The 19,213-nt window shown below is 36.5% G+C and overlaps 1 protein-coding gene across 36 annotated transcripts in view; it reads left to right on the forward strand.

Moving 5' to 3' along the window:
- The first annotated feature begins 17,927 nt into the window (after window positions 1–17,927).
- nrxn1a (neurexin 1a) overlaps window positions 17,928–19,213 on the forward strand; it is a 350,164-nt gene continuing 348,878 nt past the window's right edge. For 34 of the 36 annotated variants that reach the window (XM_015363013.2, XM_069179698.1, XM_069179705.1 and 31 more), the window contains exon 1: window positions 17,928–18,050. The gene's annotated coding sequence lies outside the window, so the exon portion shown is untranslated. The other 2 variants (XM_069179693.1, XM_069179696.1) reach the window with 1 other exon arrangement.

Below are 19,213 nucleotides of genomic sequence, written 5' to 3' on the forward strand. Positions count from 1 at the left end.
GTATGCAAAAAGACAAATTTCCAATGCAAGCAATTGTATATGGCCAATAAAGTGATCTTATCTTATCTTAACCCACCTCACTAACATGACAAAATGCAAACAAGAAGGCACGATAAATCCCTAATTCAATAGTTTGGATAATGTAGATCCTAATAACTGTGATAGAGGAATGAAATATGTAGAGCATATCTGTCGAATTTCCATTGCTGAGGAAATGAGATCCAGGTTGTGAGGATGAGGCTGCCCGCCAACCTCCCCACTATTGTGTGCAACGGAGTTGCTGCAAAGGTATAGATGGGGTGGTGGGACTGATGTGAGGGAGATGCACAAGAGGAAGTTCCGGGTATGAGACTTGTACTGTATATCTAGTCAAGTAGAAGTGTGCACAATTAGGATCTAATCTTTGCTGAACTTCTGTTCTAAACTGCATTTCAACTCAGGGCCCAGCAGCCATGAGGCAGCAGTGCTAACTGCTATGCTACCATACCACCCATAGATCAGCATTCATTTTACATTCTAAGTAATTTCTGAAATTACATGTTCAGTCAAATCTTCACTTTGTTTAATTTTTTTTTATTTTTGTCATATTGAAAAGAACAACGTTCTTTCAAATTGCATTGCCTTTAACAAAATGTATCTCTCCTTGCTTTCCAAAGGCTTAATCCATTTCAAATGCAATTCCCTGAACTGCTCTTTTAACAGTGTAGCAATTCATGACCTGAAGTGGAAATTACTTTTTCCATTTTCAGAATGCAGCCAGGACATGATTCAAACTGCTCTCCATATATACGCTCTGAGGTCTTCTGCTGTGTCTGTACTTAGGCTTACGTCTGACAGGTACATGACAAGGTGACTGTATTGAAATCACTGTTACATTTCCAATGTATTAAAGAAGATTTGTTCTTTTTTATTCCAGTCATGTTCTGCATTACAATTAAAGAAATGATTCACAAACAAGCCAAACATAACATGCATACTGTATGCTCAATTGTTTTAGAACCCGTTTCTGGATGATGTTTAGTAAATTATTATTTGAAATAAAAAAGCCGTGTTTAGCATTCAACTGAATGTAACAAAGAAATGAAGTTATGAATTCTCTCTAATTACTCAATATATATATACACTACATCTGTACTGTATATAGCTTGGAAAACAGCACAAAGGTTTAAATTGGAATGGAGAATTATAATTTTAGCCAGCAGCCATATCACCCTGCAACTCCCAACTGGCAGCCCACTGAAGCTCAGCAGGTGTGAGCCTGGTCAGTACCTTGATGGGAGACCTCCTGGGAAAAACTAAGGTTGCTGCTGGAAGAGGTGTTAGTGGGGCCAGCAGGGGGCGCTCACCCCATGGTCCATGTGGGTCCTAATGCCCCAGTATAGTGATGGGGACAGTATACTGTAAATAAGCACCGTCCTTTGGATGAGACTTAAAACTGAGGTCCTAACTCTCTGCGGTCATTAAAAATTCCAGGGTGTTTCTCGAAAAGAGTAGGGGTGTAACCCTGGCGTCCTGGCCAAATTTCCCATTGGCCCCTAGCAATCATGGCCTCCTGATAATCCCCATTCATTACTCAATTCTTGAAATTAATTGGAAAGCCTGTACACCATTCATTGATTGTGAAAGGATAAAACTATCTTTTCAAAACCTTAAGAACAAACTAAATCATTTAAAATCAATATATAAAGTGTAGTCAATATATGCATTATTTAGAAAACCATAACATAAACACTTTGGATTTTTTTTCTTTTAAAAATATAGCTGACACTACAACCTCTTTGTCAAGGATCAAGAATTTTCCTGGAAAGTTATTACAGCACCTTGTATGGGATGGGACATGTTCAGTTTAACAATTACACAATTATGTTTGCTCTGTAGGGAACCAACCATTTTTGAATTATTTCATTTCACTAGCTGATTCATTCGCATCTGTTCATAATACCTTTTTTGGTCTGACTGAATATAAAAGCATAAGAAAGCAAACCTTCTTATTTTAGTCTAATTAGTTTCAGTTTCAAGAACTGAATGTACTGCTGCCCTGGAAATAATTTGCTGCTTTTCTATTTCAGATCAAAACTGCTTAATTTCCAGACTCTACAGCAACAGTAAAGATGGCTAAATACAGTATAGTAAGAGATTTTTCTACTTCATTGCTTTTTTGGTGTATCTGTGAAAACTTTTTTAAATCAATCCCAAAGTTTGTAAACTTTTATTATTCTCAAAATTTCTTCTTTATAAATATATTTTATAAATATATAAATGTCAAAACATATTACTATTATTATCAACAGCAATAATAATAATAATAATAATAGTTGTATAAAAATACATTCACTTTGTTTTTCACAATACTGAAATCCCCTATTTCACCCAGGTTAGGTGGTTCTTCTTGAGCACTTTTGATCAAAGTGTTTAATGAGGCTGAAGTTGCTGAGAAAGACAAGAAATCTATAGCACAGAGAACAGTAGATCCTATCTGTTATTAATCACTAGACTCTGTTCATCCACTTCTTTCACCAGCAGGGTTGCCAGCCTTGCAATTTTGTTTTACTGACTTACCGACACAAGGCCTCCTATTTTTTGCTTCTGTCCTATTGTTCCCCCCTCTACATGACATTTTCATTTTTGCCTTCTTGGGACCTGAGGGATTTTACAGTGCATTTTCTACAAGACAGCTTTCATAATGGGTGGAGAGAGCACCAAGAGTATTTCATTTTTATTGTACTGGGGGTAGGGAATGCAAAAGGACAGTGGACATCTACTGTAAATTGGTAGAGTTTTGTCAATGCAGTTTAGAAGCACCATGCCTTATCTCCAAGTTCAGATGCAGACTGTTGAGTGTTGTACTGTATTTAGGAGACATGCTATACTACTAAACATTGCTGCTATTGCCTGGCCTTCATTTCAAGTGTTCTTTTGAGATTAATAGTGAATGTTGGCGGCACAAATTCATGTTAAAACAGCCGCATCAGCTCCTATACCACCTTACAGATTGGTTCTATAAAATCACAGTGGCGAGGCTTGGTCATTATTGGAATGATAGTCATAAGAAAGATTTCCCTTGAAGAGCATTGGTGGACCAAGAGGTGATACACTTACCTTTTGATAAGAAATCCCAAACTGATACTGCAAATTCAAAGATCAAAATATGTTTTAGAAGACCACAACATTATGGCCAGAATTAAAACTGAGTCTGTCTCTATGCTAACACCAACAGCCAAGACCTAAGAAGATATTTGTCTTATTTGGACTTTCTTGTTATGCAAAATATAATATGAATCATACAGCATAAAACATTATATACTTTTGAAAGTATGCTTTATCCAATGAAGCATGTGTATGTACAGTACATGTCAGTGAGCGTATCTGTGTGACACTGAGGTATTTTTAAAAGCCCCCTAGGCTTCTGAGATCTAAGGCTCTATGAATCGTGAAAAGGGAAAAATCAATCTTTAATGTTACAAAGAGTGTGTACATTGTTTTCTGTGAAATCATTCACAGTGCCCCAGTGACCCAGTGTGTTAAAAAGAATCCCTCTTACTTCAGTACCGCACCCTGTGCAATACTGTAGGCATTGGCACAGCTGTTTCAGGCAGCAGAGAGAATTTTGCTGCTGTGCAGAATGAGGAAGTGTGCATTGGGGGACAGAGGATTTAGCATGGACATGACAGTGCTAGGGCTGCACTGTGGCGCAGTAGCTAGACTTGCTGTCTCACGGCGCCGGAGCTCTGAATTCAATGCCTGGGGTTCTATCTGAGTGAAATTAGTAGGTTCTCCCCGTGTTCGTGTGAGTTTCCATCAGGTGTTCTGGTTTCTTCCTACAGTCCAAAGACATACTGGTTGGTTAATTGGTATCCTATCCAGGACGTGTCCTGCCTTTTGCCTGATACTTTCTGGGATATGCTCTGGTTCCCCTGCGACTGGATAAAGCAGTTAGAAAATGGATTGATGACAGTGCTAAAGAGGACTCCGAAATATATTAGACACAAGTAAAGCAAATGATACAGTTATAACAGGTTTTTCCTTGGAAGGAAGGTAAAAAAATGAAACAGCTGAAATACATTATCCCTCAAGTATTTACAAGAATAAAGAAACGATAACATATATTAATATATAAGAATTAATAACTTACTTTATGTTATATTAGTTTTCGCTTTTGACGTACTCTGGCATATTATACAATTAATATACAAGATGTTATTTCTTGTACTTGTAATACAGTAACTGTCATACTGTAATTAAGATACAAAGGAGGATTCATCTGTTTCCATGTTTAACTTCTAGTATTGTGTGCAATAAGTCTCACAACTGTTTTTTAAGTTGTAAATGATCACAGTTTAACACTGCAGTAGTGATCAACACTGCATGATCATGACAATCCCTTAAAATGAGGAAGAAGTCTATCCAGATCTCATGTTAAATTAGTCAATTGAAATATCTTGGAAGACAGCCTACACCTAAACTATGGTGTAAATACAGTATGTGTAAATTGTCATGAAATTAATTAACTCTAAAGTAAATGCAATATAAATGGAGGTGCAGAAAGAGCACCAAGAGGCGATGAAATAGTAAATCCCCTGCTCGTGCAGTTATGTATCTTGAATTATGAGAGCAAAGAGCTAATCCCAGGAGATAGGATACTGCAATCAGTAATCAACACGTTTCTCTCCAGTACAAGGACAATACAGTTAGTAGTTCAAATTAAATAAGGTGGCAGGTCCCAGTATACCTAAACCACCACCAAATAAGTTCAGACATCAGTCACAGCAACCTAAATAAGCACCCAAAAACACAAGAAAAAGAGAGATGGCGAGATATGGAACACTATTAGTTTGCTAGTAACATTGTCAATTGAGCAGACAGGCTCTCACCAATGGCAGGCGAAAACCCAATGGTTTATGATCATGTTGGGACAAATTGGCAGCACACTGCATTTAATTAAAATATTTGGAGACTTTGGAAGCTATCTGAATCTGACCAAATCAGTGCTTTTCTCTGGGATTATGTGTTTGCCATGCAAATATTGTAACAAAATCAAAAACTGATCTATGTACACAGTGCATGAGTGAAAGTATGGTGTGCTGAAGAAGGATTATTTTTCTTGCTGACTAGAATCCTTCAGTCCTTCAACAAGATTATATGTACAGATGGGCTGGGGGAGAGGAAGAATGCAGATTGAGTGTCATTACACTTGTAAAAAGAAGGGCTACAAAGCATTCTTATTGCATGAAATGGACCTATTACTTACAGTAAGTAGTAAAGCCTCCGCTACTGGTGGAATAGTTATGATTTCATGCCCCTCAATGAAACAGCAGCATCTTCACTTCCCAGGTCCAGTGATATCTTCCCAGCTTCTCTACAAGAATCAGTCATGACTCCATTCTACCACCTCCACCCCAGACTGACAACGACTTTGTTATACCACTATTTCATTGTAATATGACTCCCTTTGATTCTATTTCAAAACAAAAATACTAGCCAAGTGAGGAAAAATCTTTAAAAAAACAGGTAAAGTAAAGCATCCAGATACATTCCTGACCTTAAACAAATGTCCTAAGGGCCGGAAAACTAAGACTTTTTTTATCTTGAACAGAAAGGATTACAAAAATACCTCAGATTCAAGTACTAAAAATCTGAAAAAACATTGCTATTGAATCTACAGAATTCTTCAAAATCAACAGTGAAGCGTGATCCCGAGGACACATATTTAAAGTGCTTAAAGAACAGAAGGAACTCTTACTCAGTGGTGTTGACGCTGATACCCCAACCTTCTCATTTCTAACCTCTAAATTGTTTTTACGTGTAAGATTTTTCTGAATAGCTAATAACTTCAGTTCTGATTTTCTAGATACAACTGCAGATGGTCCAGAAACTTAACCTGCTTGTCAAAAGCATTCTTATCGAAAGAAATTAACACCAGATGCATGTGGTGCTCTGTCTGTTACGCTGATCTCCCACCGGGCGTTGGTGTTCGTGCCACCACTTCTCTTGCCAAAGTTCAGATGAATTTTTTTTGTTGCAATTCTTGGGGGAAAAAAGCTCTATTGTTATTAAAGAAAATGTATTTTTTTCATCCCTGATCCTCACCAAAATGAGTGGACTCAAAACAGATGGATGGATAGATTAATTCCTTAATGCCATAGGTTTTTAAAATACAGTGAAGTTTGATCATTTCTTTGCCCCATGTCTTTAATGAATTAGAGACAAATGAATGTATTCCTTTCAGTAGTTAACAAACACCGTTTAGTTAGGACTTGTTTACTTATCTTAAAATGTGCCCTTTGCCAAGGCATCACATTTCTTATATATTATTCAATGTATTAATAATATAGAGTTAAAAAATCCACATATACTTGATATACTGTATTTGATCTCACCTTTATCAAAAAAACACATAATTGTTACATACTGTATAATAATGTTCACTCAGGCCATAAAAAAATTATAAACTGTATATCATTATACAGTATTACTATATCTGTTTGGGAGACATCAATGTCCCAATATGCAGGAAGTTCCTGATGGAACATTCATTTCAGCAAAGGAATATATAATTACATATAGACTGAATCTATGAGAGATATTATTCACGTTATTGATGTTATGTACTACAGTATATTACAGTAACAGAAACTATCTGAGGGACAGAGGGTATACAGTATGTGAGAACTCACTTTTCTTCACTATTTCAACGTAATCCTGAAATGTCTAATGATCAATAATATTCTCTGCACTCATTGTTAATTCTTTTAGTTCAGGAATGAAAATAAGCAGAATTGATTTCAATAGAAAAAGCAGAAAAATCCCCTAGTGTAGGTTCTTTTTAATACTACAAAATCAAATGGATTGAATGACATTTTACAAAGTTTTAATGAGAATGAAATACAAGGTTTCATAATTGATTTGCTTTAAACCATTTTAAATGCAACTTTTGCATTTTAGATGTCAAGACAGAGCTTGGTATGGCATGCTGAGCAATCGGATTCAGGTATTTTCACCAGTCTTTCAAACATAATTATAAGAAGAGCAAATTAATAACAGCCATAGTTTCATCCAAAAAAATAAATATACATTCTTTAGATTCTTTTTTTAATAATTTCTTGCCCCTGAAGCAATGCTAAGGATATGCTGAACTTCAGAACATTTGATCTTTCACAAAAGACATTTATCTGTAGCTTGAGACTTGAGCTTTGTTCTTGATGAGGTTGTTTACAGCCAGGGTGACCAATAGTGTCCTGAAGATCCGCAGTTTATCACATTTTCAGTAAATCAGCTCTTATACTGTAAGTCACCCTTAAATTATGAATTTGTAAACATTTGGAATATGTATGAATTATAATTAAAAGTTAAATAGCAATTAAGTCAGGAATGGCCATCTTTGGTCCTTGACAGATAAAATTTGCTAGTTTTTCATTTCACGAGGAATGACAACACCCCAAAATCAAAGCGTTGCAATCTATTGTGGAGTGAATATTTGGCTTAACCCTCTTGGCTGAGGGCCAACCTCCTGGCCATAGGATGAGGAGAGGACCCCCACGCAGGGTAACCAAGGGGCAGCTGCAGAGGTGAAGGTGGGGTGGAGGTGGGATGCAAAAGTCGCATTCGAGGGAGATATCGCATTTGGTATTTATAGCATTCGGTGAAGAAAGGACGAAGGGAGTGATTGCTAATCACTGACGGCTGGGGATGATTGAGCGTGGTTGTTGTCATCCCTCCCGAACTTTAGTTAAATAAACTCCATTTACAAAAACTCAAAACTACTTAAAAGAGCAAATCACTTTCTTCAGTAGTGAAAACCAAACTGTTACAATCATTAAGAATTTCGAGATTTATGAGGGACATCTAAACCCTTTTGGCTTGTGGCTCTCCAGGACCACCACTGGCCTTTGTGTCTTGATCTATTAATCTGGTAAGAATGTGCTGAAAACTATTTACTGTCGGGTCCACTGTGCCTGAACTGGTTGGGAGACATCAATCTCCCAATATGCAGGAACTTCCTGATGGAGTCCAGAGGAAGACCTTTGACTTTTGTTTTCATTCTGAATGCACTTTAATATTTACCATAGTTCAGGTTTATGCTCAGCACAGACTTTCTGCTTTTGAAACATTTTTTAGCCCTTCTGAGTTAAAAAGGAACTTCAATTAATCAAAGTCTGAAGCAACCAAGATGATAGTTTATTATTTTATAACTTGCTAATTTATCTATGTTTTCAATGATGTTATAAAGTAAATAACCATGTATAGTCAAAATAAGAAAAATGAAGATAGGACAGAAGCTACACTCATCTTGCATTTCATTTGGGTTCTAAATGGAAGGCATAAGGTAAAAAAAATAGACAGGGATTGCGGGAACATGAACCATAAAGCTGCATTAGGTTTTCCTCAGGACCTCTGGAATACATTCCACTTTAGAAGGTACTCACAATCCAGGTTAATCCAGTTCATCTCCAATGTTGTCCTTTTTTATAAGTGATTTTATGTTTTACAGTATGTTCTTAAGAGATGTACGGTAGAATTCTTAGCATCGTTATGTTATGGGATCTAAATTATTACAAATACTCCTATTGTAGCCATCTTTCACCATCATAAATTATGTTAATTTCTGAAAACTACACATTTCCAGATAGTGAACACCTGTTTCATTTTATAGGATTCAAAAGTCTCAATAGATCACAAATTTCTAACTGTTTCATGTCAAGTAAAAAACAGGAAAGACTGGTTATTGGAATTCCATAGCAATAACTGTTTATTTTTGTGACCAAAGGCAACATACTGTATATTCAACAGCATGAAGCCTGAATCATAAATAATCCACAGTGAAGTAAAACACTGAGGATTAATTGACTTTTGCATGTCAGAAGCCCTGAAGGATACATTTGTTAACTAGCTAATGGAAATAATGACTGTTGCAGATCATCCATTTACATTTAAGAAATCACCATTGCAGGGGATAGTATGTGATTTCAGTCAAATCTGATTAGAACATTTGTCATTCTGTCACTGTTAATAGGAATAAACAACATGGGAGTTGATAGTAACATAGTTCCTGCTGCATTTTAAGGACAAAGGCTTCTGTATTGGATTATCAGGATCTTAAATCCCTTAGAGTAGCACTATTTCTTCTATTCTGTGTACTGTAGTTAATAGTGAAAAAAGGAAAGTGTTTTGGATTGATCAATATTAAAGAATTAACTGACTGAAAAGTTTACATTTACCTGATACTGTATTATTTAACAGGGGGAGTAAAGGCTATAGCTGAAAAAGCAGTAAATGGCTCCTTTGTAAAATTCCCAATTCTTTAACCTAAAAGCGTGGATACTTAATTTAATTCCAAAAGGAAAATATTTCACAAATAGCTAGTTCCTGAAACATTTTTGTTGATCTAGGATATGCTTTGTTTTTTAAAAGTTTAATGGCAATCAGTATTTAACACTCAGTGCTTACTGATGAACAATTTAGGAAAATCTGATGTAAATTAATTGAATCATTGTTCCACGACAGCAATTTTCTCACAGCTAAACTGTTCAGTTATTTTCCTATCAGATATTTTCCTTAGCACAGGTGCTGTACCTTTCCCATTGTCAAAAAAATAGTGCTGCCTGAAGTAGTCTGTCCTCTCAGATGACATTTGTATTATAGATCCAGAAAATAGCAGTGTATTTGCATGTTTACTGTTCAAGCTTTTTATTATAGACTAGTAAGCTTAACTGACGTATTGTTGAATTTGATTCTTTATTTTTGTTTTTGTATGCAGGCTCAAAAAACCTGAAAGGGCACTTGGTAACACTGGCTATATACAGTATATTGATTCAGTGCTTTCAGGTGTTGTATGACGTCTGTTATTTGACAGCAGCCTTGAAATGGACTGAGTACTAAACAGGGTTTATTGTCTCTTTATTAAATCGGCATGCTTGTCAATAAGCACTAAGGAATAACAGATGCTTGCTTTCTTATATACAGTATATAGAAATGGAATACTGTGTGACACAATGCACCTTAATACACAATTAAAGAGGGCATAGATTCTAAAAACAGCTACGTCAACATTAGGTTTTTTATGCAGTTACCATTAAAATTGTAAAGGCCTTTCACCATGAAATGCTGTTTTAATAGTTGCTTTCATATGCACTTTGCACCCTAAGAGCAATCATGGTTTTAATGTAGGCTCTGGATAGTTTTGAGCTAAATAGACCGTATGAGTTTAATAATGCAGCATGCACTTGCTTAGGATGAATACATGCTGAGAAAATAGAGGACCTGTAGTAGTTCCATAACACTTTCACTTTTAAAATACAAGAATTCTACTGTACTCATAAGACATAACAGAAATTAACACAGAGAAGCTAATGTGAAAATCTAAAATCATTCGGTTTCCATTCAGCAGAGCCTAAAGCTAAAATAAAGCCTTTAGCTTTCTCTTACTCATTCATTTCTGACAAGTTGAGTCCACGTGATTAGAACCTTAAAGTGTGAAATTGCCAACAGGTATACTTGCCCTTGGTAAGCCAGTTTATTTTTAATCTTATTTTGTGCCAAAAAAGCCTTTGATGGAGAGCAGGTAAGATTAGAGCAACTAAACTCTATAGTAATGTATTTAATGACATTTATCATTTTAGTGATTTAAAATAAGCCTTTTAATCCCTCTGACAGTGTGTGGCAGAGTTATGGAGGCACTGATTCCAGGGAAAGCGAAGAGAAACATATGCAAAAAGTGTTCTATGACATGAAACAGCATATTTCTGATTGTAGGTTTTTTATGGTCTCTGTAATTGGTAACATCTCAGTCATTAGCATTGATCTGCATGGCACAGAAAGTGGTTCTTGCCATAAATGGCATTGAAATGGGCCAAGTCACTTGGTGCCTTGAATATCATGAAATTCCTCTCAGAAGACAGCGTGTGAAATTATTTTTTTTACTATCGCTTAATAGTGGTCAAGGGTGAGGAACTCATAAAGGGCAATGTCTTGGGGAAAGCAGGAAACTGTATTTATGTATTTGAGTTTAGAGATGTGTCCCACCTTTGATTATAAGATAGGTATAATACAGCATATCAGTCCCACAAGTGATGAAAAATCTTGTTTAAATTCATTTGCTTTTGATGCAATGTGTAAAGGTAATGAAAATATAAATTTAGAATTATGAAAGTATTAGGCTACCATACGGAATCCCAAACTACAGTACATGATATTTCCTAAGTCTCTAAAGGAACATCAGGTTAGTGAGCAAGTGAAATTGTCCTTAAGATTGTCATCTTTAATCAAAAGAATTGGCTTATACAGCAAGTAATGGGAACTGCAAACATTTTGGGTTTATAATGAATTGGCAATGGTACAGTAAGTACATTTCAGACCACAATGAAACTACAGTTCCAAGTGCACGGTAACATGTACAACCGACACTTCACATCACAAAAGAGACAAAGTTTCGATGTGTGCATAGGGTCATATTGTAGTCATTGGCTGCAAATCAGAATGAGTCAACAAAAAGTCCGGTGATGATCTGAGAAATTGGGACTGCAGTCGCCCTTTTAGGACTTCTATCTAATTTAGTTGTAATGTAATTTTTATAATTATTTGTGGCGCAGTGGCGCAGTAGTTAACATGGCTGTCTTATAGGGGCACGCTGGGGCCCTGGGCTCAATTCTGGGGGTGTTAGCTGTGTGGAGTTTGTATATTCTCCCCATGCTTGTGTGGTTGGTCTTGGTTGCTTCTGTTGCCTCCTAGAGTCCACAAACATACAGGTAGGTTAATTGTTACTGGGAAAATTGGCTGTAGGTGGCAGCATGTATGTGTCTTCCCTGTAACTGATTTGAGTACCCTGCCTTGACAGGTTCCAGCTATTACTGTATGTCCCTAAACTGGAGGAAAGCAGTTAGAAAATGGATGGTTGATAATCATTTTCAATTTAATTATTTTTAAATAATAATCGTTTTGTACCCATGCATTGCCCTATTTGTGTATCATAATGATCTTGCAGGCACAGTAAAAGTTGCAGTGGACTGTATATTACCCCAGTCATAGTTAGGTAGCAACAAGAACTAGCTAACAAGACTAAGATTCACAAAGTCTGAGTCTCAAGGAGATAGCACCTTTATTGCTGGAGCTTCTCAATTCTTAGTATTTACTGTATTTACAACTGATCATCTTATAGTGTTCTCTTCATTCCTGCTGTCCATGTATATTCATTTTACATTTTTCTTATTGTGCTTTAAAAAATGCAATAGTTCAATATATGCCATATTTTTTGATTGATTGAAGCTAAATTGTAAAAATTCAAGATACTGTATGGTGCATTAAACTGCTGTAAATTGACCACCTAAATGTTTACACCCAAAGCTTTACTATTCTTTACTTAGCCCTGAAATGTTTTAAACAACAGAAGAATGTTTGGGTTATAATTTTAAATGACATCTTTCTTTGTTTTCTTTTTTCTCTCTACTCCATACTTATGCAATGTTGATCAGCATGTGTTCAGCAAATTTAAAAATAGAGTAAAAAAACAGTGATAGCTTTCTCTCCTGGAGACTAACAAACGGGAATTCAGCCTAGAACATTTACAGTTTCTTTTACGATTAAATTGATTTGAACTCCGGGGAAGTCTTGGTATGTTGACTGGGTGGATTAGTTTCAGGCTCCTACTGGAAGACCACCAGCATTCATTGAACTCTCTGACTTGACCCACTGGCCTTTCAGCACCAATAGTCAATACACTACTGCACCACTTTGTTAAGCTATGAGCAGGGTTCTCGTGAGCAGGTTTTCTTGATAAAGTAATGTATGAAGAGAAGATCAGTGTCATAAAATCTAATGACAGGTTGAAAAGGTAAATCCTTGGAGTCTAATAGATTTTAATTTTCTTTGCTTTAGAAACAGAATCTCCCAACAAATCTCCTCTTCCACCGGGCCTTTTATTCCCTGTCTGTGTTCCCACATGCAGAGCCTGTTCATTCTCCACCCCTGCCTCTTTAATGATGGAATGTGCTATCCACAGAAATGAGCACTGTTCAGTTGCACTGTATTGTACTAATATTCTTAAGTTAAAATGTACTAATTGCACTTATTCACTGTTAATTCTTTATAAGTCTATTTTATAGTTTAATAAAAAACTTTTAATACATTTTTAAAATTTACTGACATACATCAACGCGTAAAGTATATTAGAGCCTTGTCAGTAATTACATTCTGGTACAATTATGGAGCAAACACATACTGTACAAACAGTATATAAACCTTTGGAGTCAGAATGCACAAAAATGCTAGATCAATAATTTTATCACCTTTAGATCTTTCCAGCAATGGCTTGCTTCAGGAATAGTTTTTGGTAAAAGGCATTTCATATTTCCAGCTGATCATTGAGAATGCAAAAAAAAAAGAAATTGGTTAATTATATGATTGAGTGCCTAATGTGAAATGTGATACAAATCAAATGCACATTGAAACCCTGAGGAAACAAATCTATCTGTTCATTCACTTAAGCATGTGATTTTCCTATAGATTTCAGAAAGCAGCCAAATATTTCATTCTTTTGTCTGCTCACAAAAAATATGCCCTTAAACTGTCAAACAAATAAGTTATTGTTACTGGTTGTGGATTGTTTGACCAATCTGGTATCAACTGGTGATTCTAAAGGACATTGTTTGATACAAAATGATATTCTCCTCTTTAAGTAGCACAAACTGCCAGTTTTTTTTTTTAGAATTTAAATTTGGTGATTTATTTATGTGGAGCAGCTGTACGTCCGCCCATCCATTTTTTAACCGCTTTATCCAATAAGTTAGTTGTGGAGGATCTGGAGCCTAAACAGACAAGACGTGGGTGCAAGGCAGGATACAGCACGAACAGGACACCGGTCCATCACAGGGTACACACAGAAACACATAGAGACACATGCTATACAGTCATACCAGGACTAATTTCCCCTGAAGGCTATACACTTATAGCCAATAGCTCTTTGAACCATGTAAGGAAACCCATGCAAACACAGAGAAAACATACAGACTGCAACAGCAGCATACAGTAAATAACCTTCTAACATTTATGGAATGCAGCAGAAAAATACACAATATTACACAATCAAAAGGCAATAATTATCAAACAATAGGGAATGTGAATCTTGATTCCTCTCCTTTTTATTCAGTACTGTTATTATTTTTTAAGGTATGTTTTGTTTCCACAATGTGTTATAGATTTGTGTAACAACCTTTCAAAGGTAAGCGATTCATCCAAATGTTTTTCACATTTTCTTTTTTGGGGGAAAATCCATAAATGTATAAATAATGAAACATTTATATAATAAGTAGAATTACCCTTCAGAAAGAAACATCAGTTTTATCCAAGGTGTTTTACTTCTAAGGTCAAGAAAATCAATAGACAGAGGAAAAGGAAAACACAGGACCGGAAATAAACCAGTAGGCTTTCCTGGCCTAAGTACCTAATATTCCACTTATACTTTGTGTACTATTTAAATTACATTTCTATGCATTTTGCATTTACTTTCATGTAGAAGATGATTTCTAGATGATCTACAATGACAAATAATCACATCCAGTTATGATGCAAAGGTTGCAAGCAACAGTAGCATAAAATAATAGAAAAAGCATAAAACTGTAAAGTACAGTGTTAATTAAGTGCTAGGATGTTGTACAGTACTAATACATTTCAACTGTGCTTGACAGGCAGGAAGTACTGTAGTAACATAGCACAGTCAGTAAGAGAGGGTTAGTCATGACTTCTGGGTTAAGGTATACAGTATGTTGAAGAAATGTTTTGAGTTTCTTCCAGAAAATGGCAAGCGAGTTTGTGGTTCAAACTATGGCCAGTAGTTTATTTCACTATTGGAGGGGCTTTGCAGTTGGCCTTGGACTTGTGCTGCCTCAGTTGCATTGCCAATCAGCATGAGAACCCAGATTTCAGTTCCCTAATTGGGACGCTGTGGTCTGGAAATGGCAACACAGTCCCCTCTGAAACTCTGTAGGCTAGCACTAAGGTTTAGAATTGATGTGGTCTGGTCTTGAAACCAATTCAAAGAAATGAAAAGTGGGGGAAATAGATTGTTTCAGGAAGTTGCAAACTAAGTGGACTGCAATGTTCTGTATGAGCTGGAGTGGTCTAATTGTCCATGCACAGACTCAAGCTACTGTAGAAAGGAGTTGCAGTAGTCCAGAGAGATAACTAGTGATGGGAAAAATAGTTAATAGAGTTAAGTATGGGCAGATCTTCATCTACTATGTACAGGAAAAATCAGCAAGACAAAATCACAGATGAGATTTAGCATCTGAGTGTAAAGATGATGTCAATGGCGATGATGAGCATCTTGGCAGTCTTGGTAGAGACTGTGCCCAGGATTATAAAAAATTCTTGATTAAGTGAATGCCCTGCCCAGACATTAATTAGCTCAGTCTTAGAGAGGTTGCACTGGAGATGATAGTCGGTCATCTAGGAAGAGATGTGTGCTAGGCTTGCTGTGATGCTGGAGGATTCCTGTGTGGCATAGGGTGGAAAAGACAATAGAACTGTGTATCATATGCATAGTGATATTGGGACACAGTCACGATATCAAGTCATGGTAGGTGACAATGGGGCCACGCAGGCTAGTATACAAAGAAGAGGATGGGGTCCAGCCCTGCAGGTCCACTCTTAATAAGTTTTGTAAATTACAAACTGTACCTCTCCATGACACCAGGTAGGAGCTCCCCAAGAGGAAAGATGTGCACCTATTCAGTGCAGTGCCAATAATGCAGACCGACAAGACTGTTGAGGAGAAACTGATGGCTCACAGAATCAAAAGCTCTGGAGAGACTGAGAATGGGCTATACAATCTGGGGGTAATACAGTATGTCATTCAAAATTTGTTTTTATGTGACATATTCTCTGTGTAATAGTTTGAGAGGATATTTACTGACATGAGGGCAAAATACTGCTGACAAGCAGAAAACTAAATATTGGAAAATAAAACTTTTTAGACAACCATGAAGTAGATAGGATTGTGATGTACAAAATTAATAGTCTTTATACCTTTAATGATATGAAGAAAATCAAAGAAAATGTAAAGCTGAACAGAGACAAATACTGTAATATACTTTAAAATGATTGAGGTTTTAAAAATCTTGTAAGAGCTGGATACATCAACCCCACACACTACTTCACAGGAAGGCATGGGCCAGAGGAATGATCTATAAATTTTCCAAAAATAGGATGTTGTTGTTGTTAAGCTAGAGTGGTTTGTATATGAAACAAGTCTCCAAGACATATTGCATCTGTCTACTCCTTTTGGTTTTTCAAAAACTGGCTTTTGAGACTTTGGAGTAGGTAGAGTAGAAAGGAGATGTTTCATTCACAGCTTGAAGCTTTATATCTTTATATACTGTATCTGCTTTATCATATATCAGCTTTATATCTGTATCATGTTCCTTGTTTCTTGGACTTTCTCCAAATTTTATAGCATCGGGTTATCTTGTGTATACTGTACATAGCCTTATTTAGATATTATTGCAAATTCAGTTGTTTTAACAATAATGCTATTTGGTTCTCAAAGTCTTTTTCAATGCAACATAAAGTTGTAAAAGATCAGCAGCTAAAATGTTGAAAAAGCGGTTTCTGTATTATAATCTATGTTGCAGCGCCTGCAGAACTTCAAGAGTGGTGGTTATGGAAAGGATGACCTGTAAGTCACGATGCAAGAAATGAGGGAAAAAAAACTGTCCCCACAATCAAAATGTAATCAATGTGAGCAAAATGTCTAATTTTACCACTCTAATAACTGAACGTTTGTGCACAATCCTACAACAGGAAAGATGAAGATAAGCGCGTTTTACGGAGCCTCAGCAGGTGTCGATCCTTAAGAGTAAAAATAAACACCTTGGAGTGTGCGTAGTCTTGCATTCCCGCAATCGCAAATGCCCGAGGAAATCAACAATAATATCATGATGATAAAGGAATTTCCATACATGCAGATATGGTTGCCGGCTGCCCAATCGATTTTTTAATTTTTAAATAAGAAATAAAAAGAAGATACAATGATGTGTTCCTGCATGATAATAAAAATAGGTTTAAATAGTTAACAACCACTTATGCGCGAAAAACGGGCTAATTGTTCTTCCTCCTGATCAGCTCAGAATGCTATACTCTGTAAGTATTTACTTCTTCATTAAACGTTTAAAATACTTGAATTTCATAAAGACAACACGCGCTCCGTACAGAAAAAATCAGATTCTCTTCTCTTCCTGTTATGTAGGACAGATCAGCAGGTCTTTTTTTCCCAATCAGAGGCTCTGCAAATTGCGTGCCGCCCACTGCGCTCCGTCAGAGAGGGAGGAGGCGCGGAGCTCGGTCTCACATCTGACATAGTGGCCATTCTAGAGAGCCGGGTGCGAAGAGCACCGGCTGCGTCCGCATTCATAACTTAGTGTTTAAAATGAAACAACGTGAATCATTTTCTGTGACTTCTAAGTCCCTTAATTATCATCAAGCACAGCCTTCTCACCACTTAGATTATTTTTTCATACCATCGTTAGACAAAGCAGGAACTTATTGTACTTTCTAATGACATTGCACGTGGAAAGTTCAGTATTCCACAATGTATAGAGCTGAGTGCGTCTGCATTCATTTAGTAAAAAGTAAAAGAAAACGCACTATGGCAAACGAGTGTGAGGACTTAAATTATCACTATAACCTTTCACTCTTGTCCTATAGATCCGGCTCAGTTTTAATGCTGACGTGCGATGCTTTCTTTTCTCGATGCTTTCTGAATTTCTTTTTTTTTTATTTAGAAGGGCTGAAATTTTGTGGGAATAGCGATGATGAGGTGTAATTCACATGAATATGTATTTAACGGCGCTGCTAAAAAAGGTGCTGCAGCGCTCTGCCCCTCCCCTCTCAAACAGACAGCACAAGCAGACACGTGATCCGCTGTCTCTGCCTTCTGACACAGTCGCTGGCAGCGCACAGTAGGGAGACAGATTGCACCTTTTCTCCCTCACAAATAAAGGATTTTTCTAGTTCCCTTCTCCAATGTGTCCACTTTTTCAGAGGCTGGAGGGAGAGTATTACAGGTAAAGGATATATAACCTTGATTTTTGGGGACTGTCGAAGATTTTTTTTAAATGATTTTTATTTTTACAGTGATGCAGTGATTCTAGAGCAAAATGCATGAGGAGGGCTTCACGGAACATCTTTAGTAAGGGTAGATGGGACGAAGATCATGAAATGGTGATTTCTAGAGGTAATAAAAGTTTAAGGTTGGATGCATTTTATTTCTTCCAAGAATATAAAGTCTTGCTTTATATGGCATCTACTGATCTATAATAGCGGGCAATGTATGGTACGGGAGGAATTTGGCTGTAGAGTTTTTCCTTTTTTTTATTCTTGTGCAGGTAAGGTAGTGCCTGTTGTCGGTATTAGATGTATAAACTAGATTAGAAATTGGCTAGTTCAACAGCATTTATAACAAAAGAGATGCTCAGATTTTAAATGTTCATCGTGATTATCTTCAGCCTATTCCTCTTAAAGCTACTTATTCCGTTACTTCTCTGTATTTTTGGATTGAGCCCGTTTATCAAACACCAAGGCAAGACATGCATGTTCCAATGCACATTTATTCTTTCACTGAATTGGAAAAAAGGCAGTTCATTACAGATGCGTTTGACTTGCCTTGTTTATGGACGTAATGAAATTCTATATATCAATTTTAGAAGATTTTTTTTTTGTCGAAATCTTAAATTCCTTGGCTATGACTTATGAACCTCCCTTCGTTACTTCGCCGTCTCTGGAAAGCCTGAATGTGTATATGTGTATTCCCCTATGGATTGTTAATGCCATTTGTCGTGTCGGGGAATGAGAATATATTGTTAGTTTTCAGAGTGGAAAATATTTTAGATGTTAAAGAAAACACTTGCGTTCCCATCTACTTTTTTTCCCTCCTTTATTTTGTAATGGCTGTGGTTTGTCTGGGATATCACGAAAAATAATATTTTTATTATTTACAGTTTTAATGTTTATCGCCATGAGGACAACGATTGTATTTGGAGGTTTTAAGGATACTACGGCAACGTAAAAACGGATAGAAGTGACAGCACTAACGGTGATTCACTCCCAAAATATCGACATTTCCTTTGCGTGTCTTAATATGCAATAACCTACAGGCTTAATGTAGTTTATGTATTTATATCATATAAGAGACCGTGCGCCTTAATGCGAAGCTGTATACAATTGAATG

This window comes from Lepisosteus oculatus, chromosome 17, assembly GCF_040954835.1.
Source record: "Lepisosteus oculatus isolate fLepOcu1 chromosome 17, fLepOcu1.hap2, whole genome shotgun sequence".
Taxonomy (NCBI): domain Eukaryota; kingdom Metazoa; phylum Chordata; class Actinopteri; order Semionotiformes; family Lepisosteidae; genus Lepisosteus; species Lepisosteus oculatus.